Raw genomic sequence first — 11879 nt, 5'->3', positions numbered from 1 at the left:
ACTAGGAATTTATCCAAGAAAATTGAAAACATATGTCTTTACAAAGCCTCATATACAAATATTGATAGCAGCATTACTCATAATAATAAAAAGGTTGAAACAACCCATATGTCCATCAACTGATAAACGGATAAACAAAATTTGGTAAATTCTAATATATCACCATTCCCATAATTGTATTCTCTTTCTATAATTGCCCATTTTCTGAATTTATCAAGTTTATATTTTGCTTTTTAGAACATGTTCAGTCCCAACAGTTGATAAAATGCTGGCTCCAGGAGCTGAAACACCTCTTCTCTCTTCTTCACTGCTGAATCTTCTGTGCTACATTGGAGGTACTCAGTAAATGTTTGATGAATCAACTATTCTTGTCTCCGTTGTGGTTTATAGACTTCAGAGCAAATCAGTATCAATAAATGTAGGGAATGCTCTAAAGAAGTGGTAAAATATAAGCATATATAATGGTGGGTGGGGAGTCCACTCTGGAGAATCAGAAAGTCTCCTGATTAACTGAAAGCTAAGGAGATGGACATGAGCAGGGATGCAGGGCAGGGCTACAAACCTACAGCGGTGGGCAGGATGTTGAAGGCCTTATTCTTTGTAAAAAGCACTTGATAATTGTTAAATATAATTCACTTGCTTACGAGTTAATGAATCCACAAAAACTTGCACGTTACTTGGGGTAGCCATGTAACTCAGAAATGCTAATGTGGTGGTCTACAAGAGAGACAGAGACCCCAGCTCTCTATGAAATCTGTCTGGAGTTTTCTGCTAGTTAAATAACCATATTAAAGGTCAGTGAAATTTCTCCCAGTTGTTTCTCTGGACTTTGCCACTGTCTTGTTCTCTCCCACAAACCCATTTCATGGTCTATCTGTTTTTATGCCCTTGACTCTCTCTGTGTATTTCCAACCTTGCCTGAACTTTAGGAGCATCCAGCATTCAGCTTACTTGCTTTTGACATTCTATGCATGCAACAAAATATCATATGTACACCATAAATATGTACAAATATTATGCATCAATAAAAAGACAAAACACTAAAAACTATTATAATAATAATAATATTATGGAATAAAATGATCATCCTTAAGGCTTCCTCTGTTATAACAGTGGTGATAAAACAACTGACAACAGAGTGGAGAGGCTTCTGAAAAGTCTTCAACATTTTATAGCAACTTGCAGCTCTTTTTTACCCACCGCTGAATCACAGGGTTAACCCTACATGTTCTACTTCTCAATTTCCCTTTGGCACCTTGCCGAGTTTTCTCTCATCCATCCATCTTTTCATCCAACCATTCATATTTCCCTCCATCTATGCGTTGTTTGTTCATCAATCCACTCAAACATTTGTTGATTTTACTCATTCATTTTACAAACACATTTTATGCATTTTATGAGCTGGATGTTTATCTAAGTTCTATAGAATCCTAAAGAAAATACACAAACTTCACCACAGATACTCATACTCACTTGGAAAGACAGATCAGCAAAAAAGGAAAACCAGCAATAATTCTGCCTCAGGAAAAATAACCCCAAATTTCTAGTGACATTGCTGTTCAAAGACTCCATGATGCAGACATCTATGGCAAATTGGGGGAGAAAAAGAAAGGAAAAAAAGAGAAGAAGCTGATGAAATAACCAAAGCAATGTACACGTGTGATCAAGCAACATAGAAATGCTTGTCTACTGTAGCCGACTTCACACCATATCCAGGATTGGCAGAAACCAAAGGACACAGGTTACAACTTGGGCCACTTCCTACCAGCAAGTCAATAATAAAGAGAGTTAGTTGCTCTAAATATCAGTTTCCACCTATGTAAGATGGGAACAATAATCTCAACCTTAACATATTGTTATGCTAATTAAATAAGAGAAAAAGGCATGTTAATTCTGTGAGCCTATGCTGCAAATCCATGGATAGTCCATGCAGCATTCTAGAGCATGAATAGGATTCTCTATTATTTGAATGTATAAGGCCAGACTTTGCCTGAAACTTACATTCTCTATTGTTATTTGATTTGACCTGTGGTATGTTTATGAAAACGTGACATTATTGTGATTTTTTTAAAAAAGACTCTATATTTTGATGCACATTGGTAATAGCACAAAAATCAAACACTGATAAAAGTCAATGGCTTTTTGTGGCTAATAATTCATATAATGTTAGATTACATTCAGATGTACACACCTTTCCTTCTCAGATCTAATACTTCAATTTATTAACCAAGTTGAAGCTAGCCACGTGCAGGAAGCCTTGTATTCAATAATGCACTTTGTATCTTACAAACTTGGTAATGCATGACCTGTCTCTGAAGGATGAAACACTTCAGTTCTTTCTTTAATAACTGGGGGATGACACCTCCCAAATCCATTTCTGACAACTCAGGCATAGTTGATTAAATCACACATCTCTCCTCCCCCTTACTGTCCAAGAAATGCAGGATGCTCAAACTGAAGAGATGTTGATTAAGATGATGTTGGACAATTAATTATGCACCATGATAACCTCTGACCTGTGCAAGTTCTTTCTATTTTAATCAGTTCAGACTCCAAATTAACAGATAATTACATTCTTGTGTTTTAATCAAGTCGTGGGCAGCGGGGGAAAGATGGTGAAGTACAAATCAAGAAAAGAATTCATGTTGAGATAATTTTTTTTAAATGAAAGTTTTGAAAGGATAATTATTTCAATTATTTTACTTTCTTTTTTACCTAGAACTCTCTTCAAACAGAATTTTTTGTGTAACAGCGCGGTCTCTGAGATAGAAAATGCATTTGGGTAAAAAACAAAAACCTACCAAATGTGTATCAGATAGCAGGAAGTATAGATCAGGTGTGCAGCTGAATCAGTGAAAAAATGTAAAATATGCCAAATGCATACCTAAAAGAGGCCATCCTACTCTTTTGAAGCACATACAAAATTGAAAAACAAAAACAAAAAGAGAGTCAGAATTACTTTAGAATGTTCTAATCAATAAATTGACATAAAATTGATGTACAGAAGAAAAGCCTGGCAGAAATATATGATTCCCAGTTTTATATTAAGAATAAAACTAGCAAATTAATAGCAAAATCAGGGGTGGAAGCTCACATAGACAATTTTCACTTAATTCATGATGTATCTGCTTTATAGAGTAGTACGTACTCATTTCTTAAAATACAAATAATATATTTCATCAGAACACAAAATTTTCTATACTGTACAACCAAAGCTATGCAAAAAAAACCTCATGGACAAGAAAATGATTGAATAAATGTCTGCAAAGTCCTTGTCTCTGAGTAGTGAGATTATAGATATTATTTTCTCCTTTTGTTTTTATATATCACTATAAGAATCTATGCTTCTCAGGGAACTCATTTTAAATAATAGTTTTAGAAACAACAGATTTACCTTTTTTCAAGGAAGACTGACATGTAAGCCTTTTGGCCAAAGTAGAAACTGTAGCGTCATGAAAAGAAGCTTCATGTCACAGTCCTATCCTGATTGGTTTATTACCAGTGAATATTTTGGAATTTTTTTTTTTATTGAGAAGAAATGTGGGTTCATTTTTCTGGCTGGGAAAGAGAGAATGCTGGAGTACAATGTTAGTGTCTGCTATAGACTGGGAAGGAATCCCAGCAGCATCGTGTGTGTTTGCTAAACCTGATGGTGGTCAAGGGTAGTCATCTGAATTCACAAGTGCTAGTCTAGTTTCTCAACTAGCTAGGGGGCTGGAAAGTTTCAAAGTCCCCATTTCTCCTAGTTTATTAAGGTCCCAAGAGCATAAACCTGCTGAATTTTCTCTCCCTTCTTTAACATACCATGTAAAATCATCTTTCTCATAGTGTTTATCACTGACATTGCCCAGGAAACTGTTGGAAATGCAGAATCTGAGGTCTGAAACAACGTGTTTGATTCAGAATTGGCATTTTAATTAGACCCCCAGGTGGTTTCAAAGAATACTAACGTTTGAGAAACTCTGCTCTAGCCCAGCAGTTCGTCTTCTGTAAAAGAGATTCCCAGCATCAATCTCCTAGTGTGGTTTTCGGAGATAAATGAGGTAAGGCACATGAAAAACTTACCACAATGCCTGATACACAGTAAGCAGTAGATAACCACAGACATTATATTACTATAGAATTTCTCTAATATTTTATGATACTTCATATATAAGTATATTGAGATTCTACCCAAACCATAAAAGTTCATTGGTATTTGCATTCTAAACTCAGAAGTAAACAAACACTGCCTCCTAAAACATTTATATCTACATCAAATTCCACATAGTCAACACCGATGAGCCCAAGATCTCAAAGAACTCAGACTCATTAAGCAAAGATGCAATCGTGTTAGTTGATGAAGGAAGACTAGGGACTTAGGTATTTGCAATCATTCTGATGAGAACTGAAAGAAGGGAGTTCATAGACAGAAAATCCAATTCTCCAGAGGCCCAATTCCCCAAACATTCTAACAAATTCGAGGGTTTTTTTTTTTATTTTAAAAAGTATCTTTATTACAAATTGGAAAAATATGTAACGCTTCACAAATTTGCGTGTCATTCTTGTGCAGGGGCCATGCTAATCTCAGTGTCGTTCCAATTTTAGTAAATGTGCTGCCAAAGCGAGCACAAATTTGAATCTTTATTAAAATGTACAGACTTTTCCCCCACCTTTCCAAACATTTTTATCTCATTCATTCTTTTTGTTCATAGCCCCATGACATTTAAACTGCAGAATTTTTGGCAAATTTTGAATCAGGGCTTTAACAGAGAGAAACAATACAAGGCAGAAATAAAGGAGGATGAAGTCACTTATAACAATATGTAATCATGCGTTTATTTCTTAATTTCATCCATACTTAGTTTACATGTGTTTTATGTGAGAAATATATATATATATAGAGAGAGAGAGGAAATGAAGAGGGGAAACATAGGTTAACAAATATATAACACGATTAGTGCTTATATAAAAAGAAGTGATTTCTTTTTATGAAAGAAGTGGCTAAGGAGTATCCTTCAAAGAGAAAACTATCATATGAGAATTACTAGGATAATTATTCTATTTTTAGTCAATTTATTAAGGTCCCAAGAGCATAAACCTGCTGAATTTTCTCTCCCTTCTTTAACATACCATATAAAACAATCTTTCTCATCTGTCTCTGCTCAAGGACGTTTATTTCCTTTCCATGTTGTTCTATGCACATGTCATTTTCTTCTCTGCAGTCAGAGTAGGATGCTGACCTAATGCATTCAGCAGGGGCAGGAAGGGCGGCAGGGAGATGTATTGCTCTCTCTGCTTTAATATCCTGGCTGAACACACACCGTTAGGTACACAGCCACACATTTGGTTGACAGAGGTGCCTGTGAGCCGTGCGACAGGGATTAATAGGCATCTATTCTCGGCATCTTACCTTAGTAAACCTCAGGTCACCTTTGTTGTTTGGAGATACTCCCTTATTTCCCTACCTGTGCTTGGAAACCCTCTTCTTTGCCTTCAGGGCTACTGACTCACCCTGATTGTCCTTCCTTCAAAGTGAATAATCAGAGTGGGGACAGGGTTATAATAAATGGAGAGTTGTTGCTTTCTGAAAAGCAGAAAATATTACGTTTAAGTTAAATATGAGTCAAGATCTTTACTGTAAAAGCTCGTGTTTTTGTACTCCAGGATGCAAACATTGCTTTGAGTATCTGGCCATTGGTTTTCTCTTCCATAAAGAGAAGAAACTGAATATAATCAGTCTTGTGAATAAATTCATTTCTAATCAAACTCAAGAGTCTCTAAGTGGCATCTGTGTTACATTCTAGAACTCATTTTGATTCAATTGTGGTGTTTTTTTGCTTTTGATTCTCAGGTATGTGCCTTTAAGATTTTCTACAGTAAATTAAAAAGTTCATATCCTTTGTTTTAAAAGTAGCTTCAAGCTAGAAACAGATTACCTTTTGGAATTAAGTCATTGTAGCTTTATGTCCTTGATCCTGCTTAATCATTGATGTCACTATTTCCTGTGTGTGCTTCCGTTTGAGGACTCTAATTTCTTCTAACAAATCCCATTCTTGCCCTTGGCGACCTGTAAGGTGGCACTAAAAACTTGCCTGTTGTATCAACCAGGACACTTTCTGTTACAAATAACAAGATCTCATCAAAATTGACTTACATAAAATAAAATATAATTTACTGGTTCTCATTATTAAGGAATTCTGGTGGTAGACGTAGCTTCAGGCATGACTGGATACAATTGCTCAAGAAATGTTATGTGTATCTTGTTCATTTCTCTGATGTTGCTGTTGACTGCATTGTGCCCACTGAAAATTCAGATGTTGAAGCCAAACCCCCAATGTGACCATCTTTGGAGAAAGGGCTTTTAAGATGGTTAAATGAGATCATAAGGATGTGGTCCTAATCTGATAGGATTGGTAGCCTTATAAGAAGAAAGAATGAGCTTTCACAAAGGAAGGCCATGTGAGGACACAGTCAGAAGCCTGTAGGCCAGAAAGAGTACCTTCACCAGAACAAGACCCTGCTGACACCCTGATCTCTCTACTTCCAGCCTCCAGAACTGTAAGAAAATAAATTCCTGTTGTTTTAGCCACCCAGCCTATGGTATTTTCTTATGGCAGCCCAAGTAGGGCAATGCAGCTTTTCCTTGTGGGTTTGCTCCTTGCAATAGGTTAAAGATAGCTATAAATTCTTTGCTACCACTCCCATGGCGAGGTAGTATACAGTTTCTGCTCTCTTGAACTCAGGTTGGCCTCAGTGTCTTGCTAGGCCAATAGAATTTAAGAAACGTGATGTTCTGAGATTGTTAAGGATAAGTTAAAAGAAGCCTTGTCGTTTTCTACCAGGTTCTCTTAGTTTCCTCACTGTAGGGGAAGTTAGCCACTACGTATGAAGTAAATTATCCTGGGTTAGAGAAAAACACAAATGAATTTAGAGGTTTAGCCAGTGGACAGAATTAGGTTAAATATTTTGATCATGTGTCAGTTATTATGTAGTCCTTAATGAATAATAATGGGAAATAAGTAATGTTGGCTGAGGGTTCAATGTGTGTCAGATACGTAAGTGATTTACATAAATGTTTTAATATACATGCTTTAAATATATGCTTAATACATATTGTATATTAAATATATGCACATATATTTAAAGATTATATAAACATGTATTATTTAATATATTAAAATCTGTATTAATTTATACATATGTGTGTGTGTGTGTACATATATATATGTAGTTGCAGAAAGTCTATTAGATAAAATCAGGATGGGCGGATCACGAGGTCAGGAGATCGACACCATCCTGGTTAACACGGTGAAACCCTGTCTCTACTAAAAAATACAAAAAAAACCCAGCTGGGCGAGGTGGCGGGCGCCTGTAGGCCCAGCTACTCGGGAGGCTGAGGCAGGAGAATGGCGTAAAAAAAAAAAAAAAAAAAAAAAACTCGGGAGGCGGAGCTTGCAGTGAGCTGAGATCCTGGCCACTGCACTCCAGCCTGGGCGACAGAGCGAGACTCCGTCTCAAAAAAAAAAAAAAAAAATCAGGATTGTGCCTAGTTCAAAGATAGGGAAACTGACCCTTAAAGGTTAACTAACTTGACCATGGTCATTCAAGTGTTACATGGCAGAAAGAGGATCTGACTGACAAGAATCCTAGTTCTCAACCACTATACAATTCTTCTTTTTGTTCTTTCTTTGTTGACTGATTTTATTGGTATACTGCTCCCCACCACATCAGACTTCTCTGTTACCTTGTCTTCCCTAATTCAACCTGAACTGACACTTTGTAGTTACTACAATTACATACTATTTTACATTGCATATATGTATTACTTAATACAGCAATAATGTTCTCTACCATTTAACGATCACCTATGTTCCATTTATTAAATTGACCATTTCAAAACAGCTAGAAAACCTTATCCCAGTGATGCTCAGAGATAGGTATTTTAGTCTTAACTTAGCAGAGGAGGAAGCTGAGTTTCAGGAAAGCATTGATTGAAGGACATTGTAAGTAAGACTGCACAGCTGTGTGGCCAGGTGCCACTTGACTCTTATGGTTCGGAAGCACTTCCTTTGGTTAATCTCAGGGCACTCTCAGTGTTCATCACTACACACAGGTGCTGAAGATTTTAGCAAGCAGTGTATGAGCTAGAGCTACCACCCCCACCTTGGCCTTGACAGTTTAGACAGGTATTCCTTCAAAGAATGGAGTGTTTCATTTGTCCAATTCATCAAAGTTCTGCCATCATTTATGTCACGCATTAAGCTACAAATGTCTTAGCCTTTGGTCTCTCAGTACAACCTTCAGTTAAATTGAGCTGGGAATTTTCAGGTGAAGGGCCAAGTGGAGAAAGAAGGCAGAAAGAAGGAAAATTTAATGTCAGCTTGCTTCATTGCTTTAGCCAAGATGAGACAGAAATATCAGGATTTATTATTATAACCTTTATCTAGTCTGATATTCTGAGAGCATGTGAGCTGGAAAGTGGGTAGAGAGAGTAGATAGCGTACAGAAAACAATTTTGAAGCCACAATGGAAAATCTCTATTTCTATAGTCATATCTTGCTTTGGGACAGTTTGACCAAGATTGTTTATTTATAGACTGGTCTCCAAATCACACTTGGACATTTAAAACAACAAATCTGTGTCATATGATGGACATTTGCCATCCCAAAGAGATGGATCAACATCGATGCAGGGAATGTGTGCACTGAAGTTGGAGGCAGAATATTTTCGGAGTCAGATACCTGGGTTGAAGATATAGTTCTGAAAGTTATTAGCTGTGACACCTTAGATAAATGGGCCAACTTTCCTGAACCTCAGTTTCCTTTCTATAAAATAAAGATGAACAGGCATGCTTCATGAGGTAATCACAGAGGAAAACTGACTATTAATAGAGATGATATATATAAATTATCTCATGACGTGTATGATTTTTATGTTGTCAAAGTAAATGATGGCTGTGGCAGTTTATTAATGTGGGACTATTTTTGCTATAAGTCTGAAGTGAGTTGAAAATATTTCTTTGTGTTCAAAATTACATAAACAAAGGAGAGCTATTAAGATGGTACTGCCAACACAATACATGATATATCTGAAATGTTTTTTAGCTGTGCTAAATTCTAGAATATTTGCCAAAGAAAATCATAGAGTGTTCATGAATATGTGTTTGTACATATGTTTGTAAATAGTATGTATATATTTTATATTTTTTATGGATAAATTTTCATCTATACACTCATTAAAGCATTCTTTACTCACATATTAGATCCTGGTATTCAACAGCCAATCTAGGCACAAAGAATTGTAAAATTGGAGTCTAGCCTTATGGCTAACACCATGGGGTTAGAATTCATATTTCGTTCAAATCCTGACACACTGTTTAGTTGTTGTTTGTCAGGAACCCATTTGACAAAATAAAAGCACAAGATTTGCAATAGAATGAATATGGAATTACAAATTAATTATGATTCCTGGGTCTCAGTTTCCTTATTCTGTAAAACTGTGTTTGGGTAGGGATTAAAGAATCATGTGTTTGTTTTTGGTGAATTAAACAAACAAACAAAAAAATCTATTTAGACTAGTTGGCAGTACTGAGCTTACTAATAAAATGCCACCCATATATAGTAGCAAATAGTTTATTATTAAGACCCTCAAGTGAACTAAAGTATATTGCTTTAACTATAGTATAAATAATGTAATAAGGGAAAATATGGAATCTACTGTTTGTGTATTGTCATTCTAGGTATTTAAAAGTCATCTCATAGAATGGAACAAGTAGGACTTTCTTTGTATTTTAAAGACAAAAACACCAAAGACAAAATTTAAGCAACTTGCTGGAGGCTGGGCTTGGTAGCTACTTGACCCTTTCTGCTCAGAACACAGGATGAGACCTCTTTTTGTGAGACAGCAGTATTTATGGTGCTCCAGAGGCCAGACAGGAGATAGGTAAGTCACCTCGAACCTGGGGCACAAAGAGGAGGCTGATGTCCAGAGAGTTTCTATTGCAGTAATCTCCTATACTGAGTTAGTATGGAAAGGAATAAATCAAGGTGGGCTCACAATTTTATCTCATGTTAATTCCATGGGCCCATGAGCACTTTATTTGCATGTTGAAATCAGAGAAATGTTTCTCAGTTAAAAATACATATATATGCTACAGTTATATTTTCTTGAAATATACAGCATAGCCAAAACTACCATTTTTTACCCCCAACCCTTAATGGAAGGTTAAGTTCAGCAAGTATTTCACTTTTCTTATAACTCTAAATGAAGAAAATCAACAGTGCAGTGGCAATGATAAATGATGGTTGGCACTTGTCCTGAGCATGAGTGTTTCATAGGAAGTAGAGGGGATTTTGGCAAAGGAGGGCCCTCAAGCTCCATCAAAGGTGGCAGCTCCATCTCAGGTCCTGCTGATGGTTGCCTTGTGAGTGCCTGCTTCCATCTTGCCATAACTTCTTCCAAGCAAAGCCTCCTATCAGGTTGGTTGTGACAAATCTCCCACTTAAGCATTGGGAAATGACTTTTTTAACCATGCCGCCAATACAAATCTGATTCCTTCTTTTAATTTTACAAACTCCACGTGGAGTGAATTATTTATCTTTTCACTTTTAACTAGCAGCAGAGTAGGTCCTAAAGCCCATGTTCATGAGACCAGACTCAGTTGCCTCAGTGATTAATAAAGTGTTCAATGGATTCTTGCTGCATATGTCCTTGCTATGGTTATCCAATAGTCAGCTATGTGCAAGCCAAGTCAGGCGTGGGGATGTCATAAAACTAATTAAACACCCTGGAATGAAAATCTTTGTTGACCAGAAACCCATATTCAGAAACTTTCATATTTCTATTATCTATACTTAGAAAGATATGGGATTCATTTTCCAACATGAAAGCAGAGAAATAGGCACAGCTGTGCTGGATCCTTATGTAATTGAAACTCTGCTGCATGTCATACAAATTTCTCTGTGATCTCTATTCTACGAAACTCTACAATTAAACTCACTTGTCTGTATATACCTACACTCTAGTCACTTCACTTACTTAGACTTCCAAGAACACGCATGCTTTTTTTTAATGCTAAGAGTTGCAAAAATGTATTTTTTCATTCTGTAATATCTTGTACTCCTTGTTCAGCTTGAGAAGAATATCTTTTTTTGTCTTACGTTAACTTTATATGTTTAATATTTTTAAATTTCAATAGCTTTTGTGGTACAAGTGGTTTTTTTTTAATGTGATTGAATTGTATAGTGGTAAATTCTGGGAGTTTAGTGCACCCAAGAACCATGTCTTGATCCTAAAGTCTCAGCAGGTCTTTCTCTGTGAAGCCTTACTGAATTTCCTACCCCCTGAGCGTAATTCATGAACCCTGTTTGTGCAGTCCCTGAATCAGACAGTTGGCCACTAATGATTGTTTTAAATATATGTCTTCCTGACTAGCCTGTAATTTCCTCTAAAGCCGAAGCTGTATTATATTGATCTTGAAATCTTTGCTGTAGCAGGTCTTCTAACATTTGATAGGTACTATTCTTGATAATTAAATGAAAGAATTGTGTATTTCTTTTTACCATTATCTTAGGTTCAGGGTACATGTGCAAGTTTGTCACATAGGTAAACACTTGTCATGGGGGTTTCTTGTACAGATTATTTTATTACCCAATTATTAAGCCTAGTACCAATTAATTATTTTTCCTGATCTCTCTTCTCCCACCTTCCACCCTCTTCATAGGCCCCAGTGTGTGTTGTTCCCCTCTATGTGTCTTTGTGTTATTATTTATCTCCCACTTATAAGTGAGAACATGCGGCATTTGGTATTTGATTTTCTGTTTCTGTGTTTGTTTCCTGAAGACCATGGCCTCCAGCTCCATCCATGTCCCAGGAAAACACGTGGTCTCATTATTTTT

General features: G+C 36.4%; 1 non-coding gene across 1 annotated transcript; it reads right to left on the bottom strand.

Annotated features, from left to right (window-relative positions):
* Positions 1-4507: 4507 nt before the first annotated feature.
* On the bottom strand, positions 4508-4611 carry LOC111526820. Its single transcript, XR_002726505.1, has one exon. It is a non-coding gene; the product is annotated as a U6 spliceosomal RNA (small nuclear RNA).
* Positions 4612-11879: the final 7268 nt, after the last annotated feature.

This window comes from Piliocolobus tephrosceles, chromosome 7 (assembly GCF_002776525.5).
Source record: "Piliocolobus tephrosceles isolate RC106 chromosome 7, ASM277652v3, whole genome shotgun sequence".
Classification (NCBI taxonomy): domain Eukaryota; kingdom Metazoa; phylum Chordata; class Mammalia; order Primates; family Cercopithecidae; genus Piliocolobus; species Piliocolobus tephrosceles.
Note: the sequence above shows the minus strand (reverse complement) of the source record. Positions and strands in the feature narration are given on the sequence as shown.